Genomic DNA, 15149 nt, shown 5'->3' with positions numbered 1-15149 from the left:
TATATATTTATTTTTAGAGGATAGCAACAGAGATAGCAACAGAGAGCACAAGTGGGGAGGAGAGGGAGAAGCAGGCTCCCCACTGTGCAGGGAGCCCGACATAGGGCTAGATCCCAGGACCCCGAGATTATGACCTGAGCCGAAGATGGATGCTTAACCGACTGAGCCACCTAGGTGCCCCGACATTTTTTTTAAAGGCCAGGAATACATTCCTTTTAATTTTAGAAGTTGACTGTTTTTAAAGGGGAGTAACTTTTCTTTTTTTTTTTTTTTTAAAGTATCTTCCATCCAGAAAGTATGCAGCTAGTCTACTGCATTTAGGACATTGCATTATTTGAGAGTTACTATTTGAGGTCCTAGGTAAAAAAAGGAGAAAATATTCCACTTAAATATTTTTAATATAATCAGAAGCAAGAAAAATCTTGAATACACAACCTAACTTTACACCGAAAGCAGCTAAAAAAGGAACAACAAATGAAGCCTAAAGCCAGCAGAAGGAGGGAAATAATAAAGATTTGAGCAAAAATAAATGATATAGAAACAAACAGAAAAACAGTAAACCAATCAATGAAACTAGGAGCTGGTTCTTTGAACGAATTAATAAATTTGATAAACCCCTAGTCAGACTTATCAAAAAGAAAAGAGAAAAGACCCAAATAAATAAAATCACAAATGAGAGAGAAGAGATCATAACCAACACCATAGAAATACAATTATGAGAATATTATATATTTATATAAATTGGGCAATCTAGAAGAAATGGATAAATTCCTAGAAACATATAAATGACCAAAAGTGAAACAGGAAGAAATAGAAAACTTGCACAGACCAATAATCAGGAAAGAAATTGAATCAGTAATCAAAAATTTCCCAACAAACAAAAGTCTAGGGCCAGATGGCTTCTCAGGTGAATTCTACCAGACATTTAAAGAAGAGTTAATACCTATTCTTTTCAAACTATTCCAAAAAATAGAAACAAAAGGAAAACTTCCAAACTCATTCTATGAGGCCAGCATTACCTTGATTCTAAAACCAAAGACCCCACTGAAACAGAGAGACCAATATCCTTGATGAACATGGATGCATAAATTCTCAAAAAAATACTAGCAAATCAAATCCAACATTAAAAGAATCATTCACCATAATCAAGTGGGACTTATTCCTGGGCTGCAAGGGTGGTTCAGTATTCACAAGTCAATCAATGTGATATACCACATTAATAAAAGAAAGGATAAGAACCATATGATCATCTCAATACATGCAGAAAAAGCATTTGACTAAGTACAGTATTTATTCTTGATAAAACCCTCAAACAAGTAGGGATAGAGGGAACATACCTCAACATCTTAAAGGCTTTGTACAAAAGACCCACAGCGAACATCATCCTCAGTGGAGAAAAACTGAGAGCTTTTCCTGTATGGTCACGAACAAGACAGGGATGTCCACTCTCACCACTGATATTTAACATAGTACTGGAAGTCCTGGCCACAGCAGTCAGACAACAAAAAGAAGTAAAAGGCATCCAAATCGGCAAGGAAGAAGTCAGACTTTCACTCTTTGCAGATGACATGATACTCTATGTAGAAAACCTGCAAGACTCCACCAAAAAATTGCTAGAACTGATAGATGAATTCAGTAAAGGTGCAGGATACAAATCAATGTACAGAAATGTGTCTCATTTCTATACACCAATAATGAAGCAGCAGAAAGAGAAATCAAGGAATCGATCTGCTTTATGATTGCACCAAAAGCCATAAGATACCGAGGAATAAAGCTAACCAAAGAGGTAAAAGACCTGCACTCTGAAAACTATAGAACACTAATGAAAGAAATTGAAGATGACACAAAGAAATGGAAAAACATGCTCATGGATTGGAAGAACAAATATTGTTAAAATGTCTATGTTACCCAAAGCAATCTACACATTTAATGCAATTTCTATCAAAATACCACCAGCATTTTTCAGAGCTAGAACAAACAATCCTAAAATTTGTATGGAAGCACAAAAGACTCTGAACAGCCGAAGCAATCTTGAAAAAGAAAAGCAAAGCTGGGGCGCACAATTCCAGACTTCAAGGCATATTACAAAGCTGTAGTGATCAAGACAGTATGGTACTGGCTCAGAAACAGACACATAGATCAGTGGAACAAAATAGAAAACCCAGAAATGGACCCACAACTATATAGTCAACTAATCTTCAACAAAGCAGGAAAGAATATCCATTGGAAAGAAGACAGTCTCTTCAACAGATGGTGTTGGGAAAACTGGACAGCGGCATGCAGAAGAATGAAACTGGACCACTTTCTTATACCATACACAAAAATAAATTCAAAATGAAAGGCCTAAATTTGAGACAGGAAACCATCAAAATCCTAGAGAAGAACACAGGCAGTAACCTCTTTGACCTCAGCTGTAGCAACTTCTTACTAGACATGTTTCCCGAGGCGAGGGACACAAAAGCAAAAATGAACTATTGGGACTTCATCAGGATAAAAAGCTTCTGCACAATGAGGTAAACAATCAACAAAACTAAAAGGCATCCTTTGGAATGGGAGAAGATATTTGCAAATGATATAGCCAATAAAGGTTTAGTATCCAAAATCTATAAAGAACTTACCAAACTCAATACCAAAAAAAAAAAAAACCAAAACCCCAAAAAACAAACCCAAATAGTCCAGTTAAGAAATGGGCAGAAGACATGAAAAGACATTTCTCCAAAGAAGACATTCAAATGGCTAACAGACACATGAAAAAAATACTCAACATCACTCATTGTGAGGGAAATACAAATTAAAACTACAATAAGATACCACCTCGCACCTGTCAGAATGGTAAAATTAACAAGTCAGGAAACAATAGATGTTGACGAGAATGCAGAGAAAGGGGAACCCTCTTACACTGTTGGTGGGAATGCAAGCTGGTGCAGCCACCCTGGAAAACAGTATGGATGGTCCTCAAAAAGTTAAAAATAGAACTACTCTATGACCCAGCAATTGCACTACTAGGTGTTTATCCAAAGGATACAAAAATACTAATTCAAAGGGATACATCCACCCCAGTGTTCATAGCAGTATTATCAACAATAGCCAAATTATGGAAAGAGCCTAAATGTGCATCAGCTGATGAATGGGTAAAGAATATACATACATACAATGTATACATACAATGGAATACATATAATGGAATATTCCTCAGCCATAAAAAAGAATAAAATCTTGCCGTTTGTGACGACGTGGATGGAGTGTATTAGGCTAAGCGAAATAAGTCAGAAAAAGACAACATATGATCTCATTCATATGTAGAATTTAAGAAACAAACAAATGAACATACAGGAAAAAAAAAAGAGAAAGAGGGAGACAAACCATAAAACAGACTCTTAACTACAGAGGACAAACAAGGTTGATGCAGGGGTGGGTGGGGGATGGACTAGAAAGGTGATGGCTATTAAGGAGGACACTTTTGATGAGCACTGGGTGATGATCACTAAATTCTACTACTGAAACTAATATCACACTGTATGTTAACTAAGTGGAATTTAAATACAAACTTGAAACAAATTAAAATTAAATCATTGCTTTCCTTATAATGATGTTACTTTGAGCAGAAGCCTTTTAGGTTTACATAGACCTGTAAAGAACGCTAGCTTTGGAACAACAAGATTTGCCTTAATATTTTTCTACCACTAGCTGTAGACTTTGCAAATTAGTATAACAACATTACATTTCACTTAAAATCTTTTTCAATTATAAATTTTTCAAATTCTTTGTCTTTTTTTGGTAATTTTTTTGTCGTAGATTTTTCAGTCATCTTTTTGGAATCTATTTAAAAATAACATTTATTGGGCGCCTGGGTGGCTCAGTTGGTTGAGCGACTGCCTTCGGCTCAGGTCATGATCCTGGAGTCCCTGGATCGAGTCCTGCATCGGGCTCCCTGCTCGGCAGGGAGTCTGCTTCTCCCTCTGACCCTCCCCCTTCTCATGTGCTCTCTCTCAAATAAATAAATAAAATCTAAAAAAAAAATAAATAAAAATAACATTTATTTTTTTCTGATTTTTATGTGTAAAATACAAATCTAGCTTTTTTCTTGGAAGATTTATAAATTATAGAATGATATAATGCAAGAGAAAATAAGTCAGAATTTTACCATCTAGAATAAAAAAAAGTTAGTATTTTGGTTTATGTATTTCCAGATTTGTATATAGATACAGTTTTAAAACACAGGTGCTATGCAGAGTGTTTTATAACCCGTGTTTTCAAATAATATATTGTAAGTATTTTCTAGGTCATTAGGTGCATTTTAAAATATGACTTTAAAATTTCATGGCATTTTCTGGTATGCCTGTATCAAAGTTATTTTATTTACTCCCTATTCCTTATCATTTAGATTGCTTGCTAGTTTTGCTTTTAAAATTAGTGCTAAAATAAACATCTTTATATATTCATCTTTTCCCACTTGTCTAATGTGTTTTCCTATAAGACAAATCTGGAAAAGTGTCAATCTGAAATAAAGACTTACATCCTGAAAAGGCACATTCAGCATATGGCCATGTTGTTTCCCCAGAAAGACTACTAATTTATACTGTCACCAGCAGATTTATTTTTAATTTTTTTTATTTGAATACAGTTGACACACAATGTTACATTATTTTCAGGTGTACAACATAGTGATTCAACGTCTTTATACATAATACTGTGCTTACCACGAGTAGAACTACCATCTGCCACCATACAATGCTATTGTGATTTCATTGACTGTATTCCCTATGCTGTGCCTTTTCGTCCTTACTTATTCATTCAATAACTAAAAGCCTGTATCTCCCACTCCCCTTCACCCATTTAGCCCATCTCCCTCATTCCTCTCCCCTCTGGTAGCCATCAGTTTGTTTTCTGTATTTACAGGTCTGATTTTGCTTTTTGTTTGTATATTTATTTGTTTTATTTTTTAGATGCCACATATGAGTGAAATCATACAGTATTTGTGTTTTTCAGTTTGACTTACTTCACTTAGCATAATACTCTCTAAGTCCATCCTTGTTGTTGCAAATGGTGAGATCTCATCTTTTTTATGGATGCATAATATTCCTGTGAGTGAGTGTGTGTGTGTGTGTACCACATCTTCCTTATCCATTTGTCTATCGATGGTCATTTAGGTTGCTTCCATATCTTGGCTATTGTAAATAATGCTGCAGTAAACATAGGTGTGCATATATCTTTTCAAATTAGTGTTTTCATTTTCTTTAGGTAAATACCCAGTAGTGGAATTACTGGATCCTGTGGCATTTCTATTTTTAATTTTTTGAGAAACTTCCATATTGTTTTCCACAGTAGCTGTGCCAGTTTACATTCCCACCAACAGTACATGAGGATTTCTTTTCCTTCACATCCTTGTTAACACTTGTTATTTCTTATCTTTTTTATTTTAGCCATTTTGAATAGGTGTAAGGTGATATCTCATTGTGGGTTTTGATTTGCATTTCCCTGATATTGAGTGATGTTGAACATCATTTTATGTGTCTGTTGGCCATTTGTATGTCTTCTTTAAAAAAAAGTCTATTCAGTTCATTTGCTCATTTTTTAATAATTTTTTTTTTTGCTTTTTTGGTGTTGAGTTGTAGAAGTTCTTTACATATTTTGGATATTAACCCTTTATCTGATATGTCATTTGCAAATACCATTTTCCATTTAGTAGGTTGCCTTTTAATTTTTTTGATGATTTCCTTCACGGTGCAAAAATCTTCCTAGTTTAATGTAGTCCCAACAGCTAATTTTTGCTTTTGTTTCCCTTGCCTTAGGAGACATATCTAGAAAAATATTGCTATGGCTGATGTCAGAGGAATTACTGCCTGTCTTCTCAGATTCTTATGGTTTCAGGTCTCACATTTAGGTCTTTAATCCATTTTGAGTTTAAGTATGGTGTTACCAACAAATTAAGTACCAGTCTGCACTCACTCACACCTACACTGGCATAAACATATTTTAAAAAATCTTTGCCAATTTTTAACTGAATAATTGAGCAGCATTGCTACATTAATTATACTTCTTTGATTCCTATTGAAGTATAGTATAACTAACATGAGACTTAATTATGTCTTCTTCACTATTGCAAAAGTTAGACTCATTCTATTTGGTATTTTGGTTGGTGTAAATTTTGAAGTATGTACTGGTACAGGAGAAAGGAAAAGGTGAATTTCACAAGAAAGTAACAAGTTGCATTAAATTATGGGTAGAATTGATGAATCTGGAGGGAATGTAGTAAGTGTGATAGCTGGTGTCCTCAGGAACATGAATAAATGTGATGGATGTCCTGAATGGATAAATAAATATTGGAAAGCATGAGGAATTTGTCATCTGAGAAAGAGGAAATTATTTTTTGTTTTTAGAGAAAAAGCACTTTTAAATTGGAATGATCACCTCATGTGACATCTCAGTAAAGTAGAGGTGAAAGAGTCTTACAAAAGCAAAGATGTGGATCTGAGGAAAGTAAAAGTTTCACTAGACTTTCAGGTTGAGAAGTTCAAAAGCAAGTACTTCCACAGTGCTACAGAAATTCTACAACAGTAGATTTTGCAACAGTAAAATATGACAGAAAGCGGGTTGATAGTGGGGAACACAAAGAAAGTACAATGATAATCCTTAAGTTACTTAATGTGGTGGTTTTTATAGATCTGACAAGGACTTGATGAAAGCTGTGAATCCTTTTTTCAGATAAATGCATGTTCATAATATTTTACAAAGAGTTTTAGCTAGTGAGATATTCTCCTACACTGAATTAAGGATCTTTACTTATTAAGGGGATATTTTTTAAAGGCCATTACTCATTAAGGGGATATATAAGACTTTCTCCCTGTAATCTGTTCCCAACCTGGGGCTGCTGTCTATCTAGATGGAAAAAATGGAATCTTCGGAAACATGATAATGTCACCACTGTGCTGTGTAGGTTTAAATATTTTTAAAAAGTGAGAATAAATGGAAAGGCATAGAGACTCATTTACTTTCTTTGGTTATTACTTTGCTCTGCTTCTGCTGCTCAGACTCCTTTTTGGGTGAGTCTTCTTTCTCTTCCTTCATATCTAAACTTCTAATGTATGTAGGTATGTTCCTTTACTGTAATTACCCTTGAAGGTTAAGCATGAACTAGGTAGGACCCTGTGAAAATGAGAGATGGAATAGTTTTTTTGAGGGTGGCTTCTACCTCAGAGCTAAAACTAAAAGTCCAAAAGTGGGTTGTTTCATTTCATCCATGATCCCACCCATGTATCTATAACAGGAATACAAGCAGACATACTGCAACGAGTAAAGGGAATACATGTGACTCATATATACTTACTTTAGTTTGTGAAGATTGCACTGAGAATTGGTAAAGAACATGACTCATAATGGGAATTCCATTCGTAATAAATCCCTTCTCTTCATAAAGAATTGAAAGGAAATTAACTCATCATAGTATTTACTGAAAATGTTTGTGTCTTCTCTAAGGTCATGTCTATCTGATTGAAAAAGAGCAGACTACATCATTTTCTGCTATTGTAATGCCAATGTTAATGTCAGTGTGGAGTTTTTCATGGTTGATTTGATCATTTCTTTGGAGATGGGCCATTCTTATAAAATGATAACAGACAAGTAGAAGCAATTGTAGTTTATTGACAAGGTTTATTATCTTCTCAGAAATAATTTGAAAAGACAGACATGTGAATTTCACTTAGGAGAAAACTGACTTTGGTTATAAAATTTCTTATGATCTTTGAATCACCTGCCAGAAACATTTGTATCATTAAGAACATAGTTTAGGGGGAGGATGGGTTGGCCTGGTGGTGGGTATTGAGGAGGGCATGTTCTGCATGGAGCACTGGGTGTTATGCACGAGCAATGAATCATGGAACACTTCATCTAGAACTAATGATGTAATGTATGGGGATTAACATAAGAATAAAAAAAAAAAAAGAACATAGTTTAGGTATAATGTGATTAAGGTGTTACATATATTGTAGAAATCCAGGTAAAAATGGAAATATTTGAGATAATAAAAGTAACAAAAAGAAAACAAACATATGAAATGATAATCTCAAAAAAGTTATAACAGATAATTTTGACTATTTAGGCACTCTTTTGTGTCTAGATGTTTAGTGCTGAATCGTGTGAGGATTGTATTTTGACAGAAACTAACACAACCAGATGAAATTCCATTGAAAATTCAAATGCAGGTAAAGTCACCTGTCTCAAGCCATTATGCAGAGATGAATATGACAATAGAAAAAAAGGTAGTACAGAAAAATTGATGGAATGACTGAAGCTTGTGGTGCGTCTATAGAAAGGGTATCTGGGGATGATCCAACAAGAAGATAAAACAACTTTATATATTTATGCACCCAATATGAGAGAACCCAAATACATAAAACAGTTAATAGCAAGAAACTCATCAATAGTTTAGGAGCTCATCAATAGTAATACACTAATAGTAGGGAACTTGAACACACCACTTACTTCAATGGAGAGATCATCTAAACAGAAAATCAAAATCAACAAGGAAACTGGCTTTGAATGACACACTGGACCAGGTGGATTTACAGATATATTCAGAACATTCTATCCTTAAAACAGCAGAATACACGTTCTTTTCAAGTGCACCCAGAACATTCTCCAGAATAGATCACATATTAGGCCGCAAAACAAGTTTCAACAAATTAAAAAAATTGAAGTCATACCATACATCTTTTCTGACCACAACACTATGAAACTAGAAATCAACCACAAGAAAAAATCTAGAAAGAGTACAAATATATGGAGGTTAAATAACATGTTACTAAACAATGAATGGGTCAACCAAGAAACTGAAGAAATAAAAAATTACATGAAGAAAAATGAAAATGAAATACAATGGTCCAGAATCTTTGGGATGCAGCAAAAGAGGTTCTAAGAGGGAAATGTATGGTAATACAGGCCTACCTTATTTTTGATTTCTTCTTTGATATTTACAATTGTTATATCTTCTTGTTGGATTGTGCCCTTTATTAATATATTGTATCCTTCTTTGTCTCTTGTTACAGTCTTTGTTTTAAAGTCTATTTTGTCCAATATAAGTATTACTACCCTGCTTTCTTTTGACATCCATTTGCATGATAAATGTTTCTCTATCCCCTCACTTTTGATCTGCATGTGTCTTTATGTCTGAAATGAATCTCTTATAGGCAGCATGTGGATGGGTATTTTTTTTTTTTTAATTCATGCTGTCATCCTATGTCTTTTGATTGGAGCATTTAGTCGATTTATATCTAAAGTAATTATTGGTGGATATGTATTTACTGCCATTTTATTACTTATTTTGTGGCTGTTTTTGTAGTTTTACTCTGATCCTTTCTTCTCTTGCCCTCTTTCATAATTCACTGGCTTTCTTTAGTGGTATATTTGGATTCCTTTCTCTATTCTTTGCATATCTATTACTGGTTTTTGATTTATGGTTACCACTAGGTTTGTATATAACATCTCTGCATATAGCAGTCTGTATTAAGTTGATGGTCACTTAAGTTTAAACCCATTCTTTGCTCCTCTCCCCTCCATGTCTTAGGTAAATGGTATCATATTTTACATCCTTTTATTTTGTGAACCCTTGACTGATTTTTACAGATATACTTATTTTTACTGCTTTTGTGTTTCTCGCTTTTCATACTCTTAGGATCTTTTCTTTCCACTCAAAGAGTCCCCTTTAACATTTCTTAGTGGTCACAAACTCCTTTAGCCTTTGTTTGTCTGAGAAACTATCTCTTCTATTCTGAATGATCCCTTACTGGATAGAATATTCTTGCCCAGAATTTCCCTATTCAGCACTTCGAATATATCATTCCACTCCTTTCTGGCCTGCAAAGTTTCTGCTGAAACACCTGCTGATTGCCTTGTGGGGTTTTCCTCTTATATAACTGTCTTATTTTTTCTTGCTTCTTTTAATTTTTTTTTGTTATTTCATTTTTATTTTTATTCTAGTATAGTTAACATACAGCTGCTTTTAATTTTTTTTAAATTGTCTCTTTATCACCAGTTTTTGCCATTTTACTTACTATGTGTCTTGGTGTGGACCTCCTTGGGTTGATTTTGTTGGGGAATCTCTGTGCCTCCTGGCTCTGGATATGTTTCCTTCCCCAGATTCGGGAGGTTTTCAGCTATTATTCAAATGAATTTTCTGCCCCCTTTTCTCTCTCTTCTCCTTCTGGGATCTTTATAATGAAAATGTCATTACACTTGATGGGGTTGCTGAGTCCCCTAAGTCTGTTCTCATTTTCCATATTTTTTTTCTCTCACCTGCTTAGCCTGATTACTTTCCATTACTCTGTCTTCTGGGTCACTAATTTATTCCTTTGCTTCCTCTAGCTGCTATTTATTCCATCTAATGTATTTTTACTTACATTTATTGTATTTTTCATCTCTGGTTCTTTTTTAATCTTTTTGTTATGTTATGGGTCTCATTGATGTCCTCCACTCTTTTTTCAAGTCCAGAGAGTATCTCCATAATTATTACTTTAAATTCTCTATCGGGCATGTTGTTTATACCTGTTTCACTTAGATCTCTGTCTGTGGCTTTATCCTGTTATTTCATTTGAGACAAATTACTCTGCCTTCTCATTTTGTCTAAGTCTCTGTGCATCTTCTCCGTGTCTGGAAAGTCACCGATGTCTCCTACTCTTGAAAGTAATGGCCTTATGAAGAATAGGTCCTGCAGTGCCCTGCAGTGCAGTGTGCCCTGTTCCCCAGAATGTGGTATGTCACGGGGTGTCTCCTATGTGTCTTACGTGAACCTTTCTGTTTTATCCTGGCCACTTTTTCCTTCAGTTCAGACCTCTGTAGAAGTTCTCTTTACCCATTGTGGGCAGTGTTTGGTCCCTGGCCAAGGCGGGTTGTGCAGTTTTAACAATGTGTGAGCCAGTATGCTTGCGAAATGAGATGTGCCATAGCCACTGCTAGGACCTGGGCCCTGTAGGCAGGATGTGCGGTTTTAACAAGGTGCACTCATCCTTCTGCAGGGCCCACCACCACTGCTGGCAGGACTGAGGCCCTGCAAAACACACAGGTAGGGAAACACAATGTTGGCAAGGTTTGTGCCAGTCTTCTGGGTGAGAAGACCCACAGAGCTGGGACTGAGGCAAGCATGACTGCAAAGGGCAGATCCACCAAAGTGCAGTGGGTGGAGCTTGGTGTAAGCAAGTTAGATGGCACGTTGGCGCTGTGCTGGTTCCCTCAGGTGGCTATGTGTTTGTGCTGGGAGGAAGGGGAGGGAAACGGCACCTGCCAGCTCCTTTGTTTCTGGAGGAGTCTCTCTCTGGGACATACTTTGGAATGAATAGACTACTCTCCCTCCCTTATGTCCCAGGTATTTTTCAAACTGCTGTTTCTACACTGTATTTCCTAGGGCTGTTTTCTGTGCTATCTCTTTAAGGGTGGGACTTGGCTTCCTATTGCTGTCTGGGTTCTCCCAGAACAGAGCCCACTGATTTGTAAAATTCCAGGCTTCAAGTCCCTCTGGTTGTAAGAACTCAGGAAATTTGGCCCCTCTCACTTTCAATGCCAAATGCTATGTGGATTTGTGTCCCCCTTGTGGGCTCCAGTGTGATAGTATGTCTCTTGCCTTTCTCCACACTTGCGGCTCCCTCCCTACTCCACACTCCGTGGATGGCCATAGGCCCTTTACTCCCCACCACATCTCTGCTCTTCCTACCCTCTTGGATGTGGCCTCTTCTCTACCTTTAGTTATAGAGTTTGTTCTATCAATCTTTGGGTCATTTTCTGGGTTATTTATGCTGATGTGTTATCTAGTTGATTGCATGGAATGAAGTGAGCTTAGGTTTCTCTTACTTTGCCATCTTCCCAGCCTCTAACTCAAGAGTACACTTATCTTGATGAGCAATGAGTAATATACGGAACTACTGAATCATTATATTAAAAGAAAAGAAGGTTGCCTGGCTAGCTCAGTCAGTAGAGTATGTGACTCTTAATCTTGGGGTTGTGAGTTCAAGCCCTACATTGTACGTAGAGATTAAAAAAAAATTTGAAAACCCAAATGATATCTGCATTGATGTAATGCCATAGGAAGAGTGATTAGTTTTTTTTACTACAATGATTTTGTGTCTTAATTATGCTTAACTTATAACTGAAAACATATATTATTTTTAAAAAATCACTTATAATCCCCCCCCCCACGTGGATTCATCCAGTATTCTCAACATAACAATTTGGAGGTAATAATTTAATTATAAGTCATTTATATAATGTCTTTGGAATTTCTGAGGACTTCAAAGACTAATTAAAATAAAATTTTAGAACAATAGAATATAGGGATTGTGGCACTGACACAAACATAGGAAAATAAAGAAGGGAGCTATAAATTTAAGATAGATGTAAGGCCTCTACATTCTTCTGCTTGCTTTTAAGTTTCAATGAAACTAAACATTTTAACTCAGTAGCTTAATTAACAATCAAAGCAAGTATATTTGCCCCATGAGAAACATATGCTATAGAGACTGAAGGATGCTAAGGCAGGCCCAATATTGGGAGATGCAGGACTCCTCTGATGGGCAGCTTTGGCTTGAGAATGTGCCAACAACTTTGCCAAACTTTCTTAAAACCCTCATGCTGTCTACTACCCTTGTACCCAGCTTTTCTTTCTTTCCTTTTCCCTTGCAAGGGGCTTCTTTTTGAGTTTCCCTCACAGATGTTTCCCCTAATAAATTTTTGCACAGCTAATTCTATCTTAGTATCATGTGCCTCTCAGAGTATCCAGATAACACAAGTGGTTTCAGGAGTTATCCAACAGGGCCCAGGTCCTAGCAGTGGCTATGGCACATCTCATTTCGCAAGCATACTGGCTCACACATTGTTAAAACTGCACAATACTTCCAAGTTGTATTGATGTCCTCCAGAGGGCTAATAAGGGACTATAGGCTGTCAGCAAGCTTTGGTATCTTATGAAGAGGTCCTTATCTCTTGTAGTGAAAGCACAGACAGCGCTGTGTGGCAGGCTGAGGATCTACTAGAGTTGCAAACTCCAGAGATAGTTGAGGGATCACCCAAGGCTCTGCTTTGTTATACCAAGGCCAAGGTGCTGGTTGGAAAACACAGGGGCCTTGAAACATGAGATGGGACTATCTTGACGGAGGACCCTGAGGATGTGTCTGCATTTGCTTATGAACATTTTGGGATTCAGAGGTAGACTGCCTTTCCTGAGAAAGAGCTATCATTTGTACTGTAGGCCTTGTGGTGGGCTGTGGGGTAAGTGCCACAGCACTGCTCTCCCCCACCAGCAGCTGTGTGGTCAAGTGGTGGCTGGCGGCAGGCACTGCGTTCTCCCTGCTGGCCCTGCTGGTTCTGGTTAAGCAGGTGATGAGCTCAGCCCTGCAGGACATGAACTGCGTATGCCAGCCCCACTACGTGGCCCTAATATGCAGTGATGGAGGTGCCAGTGCGCTCAGGGTGCTGCTCAGTGGTCCTGTGCTGCTGGTCACTGACCTAATGCTGGGCTGGCTGGTCACTGCCCATGCTCAGCCATTGGCTGCCATGCTGTTTATGGGCATAGCGTGGCTGCCTCGGGTTTGCTCTTGCTGCTGGGTTTGCTGCTGTACCAGGGGGGTGTGACTGGACACTGCCTTCCCATCCATGCAGCCATTCCCTCTACCCACAGTGACCATAGTGACAATGGCAGAGTCTTCAGCATTTCAAGATGGTTGTCTGCTCATCAGTGTCATGAGACCACACCTAGCATCGCCATCCTCATCTGACCCAGCGAGAGCCTCTTTCCTATCACCTGCCTCAACGTCCACGTAACTGTGCCCAGGCATGAATGAATGTGTGTGTGTGTGTGTGTGTGTATGTGAATGTGTGTGCACGTATGCTCATGCATGGGCATGAAGGGAATAGTGGGTATGAGTGTGTACACATTCCCAGAACTGTATAGCCCTTCTGTGGGATTCAGTGATGTGTGACTAAGAGCCTATGTGTACCCACACAACCACACCATGGGAAGGGAAATGTGTGTCTCCTTGGAACTTTGTTTTTGTGTCCACATAACTGTCAGAGTCTGCCTGTTTATATCTGGGGTCTCTAGGCCAAGGAGTATCTAGGATATTTGAAGATTCTTGCCAGGACCCCTGAAGTCTAAACCCACTCTGTAATACCTGTTAGGGATTTCCACAAGAGTGACTCTTGGCCATCCCAGAGACTGCACCAGTAACCCTTCACTGAAGAGGATAACTGGTAGCAAAGTGGAGAGAACATGGGCTCTGGAATGTGACAGATTTGGATTAGGATTCTCCCTCTGTTACTTACCAGCTGGGGAACTTGGGCAAGTGATTTAAGCTCTCTGAGCCTCAGTTTCTTGAAGGTCATGGTTGTCGTCACAGTCATGCCACTTGATTGGTGAGGGTGCAGTGACACCCAGTACGGAAGGACTGGCACATGGCAGACGTGCAGTAAAAATGGTGGCTGCTGAAACAAAATAAAACTAACAGAAAAACTCTTCTCCCAAGGAAACAGGTGATTCCCTCAGGAGCTGCCCTCTTCTTCACTTCTGGCTGCAGGCTGGTAGGTCTCAGAATAGCATATTAGGCCTGATAAAGAAGGAAATAGACTTTATACACTGAATTAGTTCAAATAATTAGCTAGTATGTGTTGGTTTAAGCCAGAAGAATACCCTTGTGATGGGACTTTGGAGGTGCTTCATCAAAGAGGCCAGAATGTAAGCCTATGTAAGCAAGTACTCTTGATGTAGGGCCATTGATTTTCTTGAGACGAGGCATATCCTAGCAAAGACCTTAGGAGATGGGACAGACTTCCTGCTGGGGTGACTCTTGGGGGACTTAAAAAAGTGATGGCTGGCACTAAGTGAAGCAGAAATTCCTGGGGTGCCATATCAAATGTTAAAGGCAGGAACAAAGAAGCTGAGGGAAGCAGGCATGCTAGAGTGGATGTATTATGTGAGGCCAGAGGATCCGGCAGACAGTTATGTTCCACAGGAAGACCCAGAGGTCACATTATTCCCCAAGGCCATCATCAATGTGCTAGTGAGAGATACCAGCATCAGAAATTCAGTGGTGGCCTTCTCTGTAGGCCAGGACTGATAGTAGGGAAAGCAGATACAGTCTTCAGAAGCCAAGCAGCAGATCCAGATGCCA

General features: G+C 38.0%; 1 pseudogene; it reads left to right on the top strand.

Moving 5' to 3' along the window:
* Positions 1-10658: 10658 nt before the first annotated feature.
* LOC102733898 (transmembrane protein 125-like) lies at positions 10659-14853 on the top strand (annotated as a pseudogene).
* Positions 14854-15149: the final 296 nt, after the last annotated feature.

Source organism: Leptonychotes weddellii, chromosome 7, assembly GCF_054177405.1.
Source record: "Leptonychotes weddellii isolate Sample4059 chromosome 7, ASM5417740v2, whole genome shotgun sequence".
In the NCBI taxonomy this organism is placed as follows: Eukaryota; Metazoa; Chordata; class Mammalia; order Carnivora; family Phocidae; genus Leptonychotes; species Leptonychotes weddellii.
This window is presented reverse-complemented; position numbering and strand designations above follow the sequence as displayed.